Source organism: Tenrec ecaudatus, chromosome 6, assembly GCF_050624435.1.
Source record: "Tenrec ecaudatus isolate mTenEca1 chromosome 6, mTenEca1.hap1, whole genome shotgun sequence".
Taxonomy (NCBI): domain Eukaryota; kingdom Metazoa; phylum Chordata; class Mammalia; order Afrosoricida; family Tenrecidae; genus Tenrec; species Tenrec ecaudatus.
The window spans coordinates 27,962,894-27,965,393 of record NC_134535.1 but is presented as its reverse complement, the minus strand read 5'-3'; the positions used below and the strand labels follow the sequence as shown (position 1 = coordinate 27,965,393).

At 53.0% G+C, this 2,500-nt stretch overlaps 1 protein-coding gene across 2 annotated transcripts in view; it reads left to right on the top strand.

The window, feature by feature from the left end:
- The first annotated feature begins 274 nt into the window (after positions 1-274).
- APAF1 (apoptotic peptidase activating factor 1) overlaps positions 275-2,500 on the top strand; it is an 85,898-nt gene continuing 83,672 nt past the window's right edge. Inside the window, exons 1-2 of one of the 2 annotated variants that reach the window (XM_075551131.1) lie at positions 275-845; positions 1,318-1,505. The gene's annotated coding sequence lies outside the window, so the exon portion shown is untranslated. The remainder of the gene's footprint in view (positions 846-1,317; positions 1,506-2,500) is intronic. The other variant, XM_075551130.1, reaches the window with a different exon arrangement.

Sequence of the window (2,500 nt, the reverse complement as noted above, 5' to 3'; positions counted from 1 at the left end):
CCAGCCTCCGCCCCCGCCATCCAGGCGGCTCCACAGCATCTCCCAGCCGCTGGGCGCCTAGCCCTCCCGCTGGGGCGCGCCGCGACCCCACTTCCGGGGTAATTGCCGCGAACAGGAGGCAATCGGAGCTCCGAGGGGGCGGGGTCGGCGGGGCCGCGCGCGCAGCGTCGAGCGCGCCTCCGAGGCCTCAGCCACTTTCCGGCTGGAGCGCCGCGCGCGCCTGGGGCTTAGCCACGCCCCCGAGAGGGGCGGGGCTCGCCTTGGCCCAGCGCGGCGCCGGCGGCCGCCCTCCGAGCCCGGGTTGTGTTTATTTGCCTAGGCGAGCGCCCGCAGTCCGGCTGGGCGGGTCGGGGCCACTACCTTGCGGTATTGCAGCGGAGTGGATCCTGTATTTCGGTGCGGAAAGGTTGACGCTGCCGCAGGCCAGGCGTCTGCACCCGTAGGGACCCGCGAGGACTTGACGTGGCCGCCGGGGCGTCCCGAGGGGCACTGGCTCCCGCCGCGGTGCAGCTGCTGCCGGAGCGTGGGAGCGACCGCCCGAGTGGCCCTCTTGCCTTTGTGTCCCGGGGCGGGGTCCGCCCGGAGGGCGGCCTGGCAGCCGGGCCTCACGTCGGCGCCCCGGGAGGAAGTGTGCAGTCTGGCCGCGGGGGTGACGCCCACCCACCCGCGCCTCGAGACCTGGGTGGGGGTGGGGGTGTGCCGGCGGCCGGGCTGCGGACGCCCAGGTGAGGCACCTGTGAGGCACCGGTGCGGCCGGCCCGGGCGCGGGAACCGTGCGAAGCCGTGCCCCGCCGCTCGCCCTCCTGGTCGGTGGCTCGGGCTGTCCCCGCAGGGCTGTGGTTCCGGTAAGTTTGCCTGCGGGCTTTTCGCCCCGAGCCGGGTGCTGTGGAGGGTCGGTAACAAGTTGCAGGCACCGAATCGCTGGTAAGCCCGTGCGCTTCTCTACGAGGACGAGAGATGACCGAAGGAGGAAGTAGTCAAAGGTGCAGGTTTCCTGGAAGAACCGTTCCTTTCGGTCTTTGAAGACTTTGGGCGTTCAAAAGGTCGGGCACTTTGGGGAAGTTGTTTAAAACCTTCCAGTTTGGACACGTATTTAAAACACGTATTTTACAAACTTAATGGTTAATGGGTCTAGGTAAAATTGGAAATTAGTTTTAAGTCTCCAGAGCGTAATTTTGCCAGCTATTCTGTTGGGCAGAACCTGAGTGTTCATTTTGTCAAGCTGAATTTCATCCCTGTAACGTTTTATTTAATAAAAGCATTTGCATTTTAAAATGTGATCACCTTGGTTTTAATCATAACTTTCCCTTTTATCAGTTGGCGAAAAGGCAAAACAAAAACCAAGCAGACTCAGGGCCAGAATGGAACTGCTCTGTGGGTTTCTGAGAAAATAACTCTATATGGGAGGAGAAAGCCGTCTGTCTTCCTCTAAGTTCCTGGTGGCTTCCAGTCGCTGACTTCACAGATCTCAGCCCAAAGCATAACCACTGAGCCACCAGGGCAAGGTTAATGGCATGCTTGCGCACTTTTGAAATTTGTAAAGCTTAGAGGAATGCTTTCTACCTGGGTGGCGAGGTGGGGTTGTGGGGGGTACTTCAGAGAAAATGTGTGTGTGGGGGAATCCAGTTGTCTTTGGATCACATTCTCCCACAAACTTTTTGAGTTTTTATTTTACAAGTGCCACTTTGATGGCTTTAGAGAAAGGTGGTCATTGTTGAAGCTTGATGATTATTGCCCTAGTTCAGATCATTAAATAACTTTTCTTCCACTAGATTGTGAGAGTTTCTCCAGAGATTTGATTTACCCATCTCTGTATTCTCAGTGCCAGGCTAGTAGTAGGGCTCAAATGTTCACCGAGTGAGTGAATTTATGTAATGAACCCATTTAGACACTTGAATATGTTGGATGGAATACTGTTTAAGTTTTTAAAAACATGACATCATTCTCATGAGGATTTTATTCCCATGGAAAAACTTTGCATTATATTTGAATAAATTTGATAGAAACTGAAGAGTTGTTTATTAATAGAGAATCTTCTTTCTTTATCCTGGTAGTCCAATAAGTGACATCAGAGGTATTTTCTGTTATTTCATCATCCTTCACAGCTCAGCAGAAACCTTAGTGGAGTGGGCATGTAGCAGTGTGCTTGGAAATGCTAATTTGTCATCATCCAGTTTTTCTGGTCTCTTAGCAAAGAGGCAGTGGGCTACACATTTCGTTTCCTCTTGTCCCAGACTTAATTTCTGGGTTGCTCCAGAAAATTAGAGACCAGCTGTTGTTTGGATGGCTGCTTGCAAGCTCTCAAGACCCCAATGAACTAGGAAGTAGACCCAAAGCGCTAACCACCCTGTTAGGTCAGTTAACTGTGTTGTGAAATCATGACCCTAAATCTCCAAATCATGTAGTCACATTCCATGAGGTATTTGATTTTACATAAACATCTTCTTCAAGTTGTCTGCTTGTTATTATAAACACATCACACAGCTTGTTGGAAATTTAA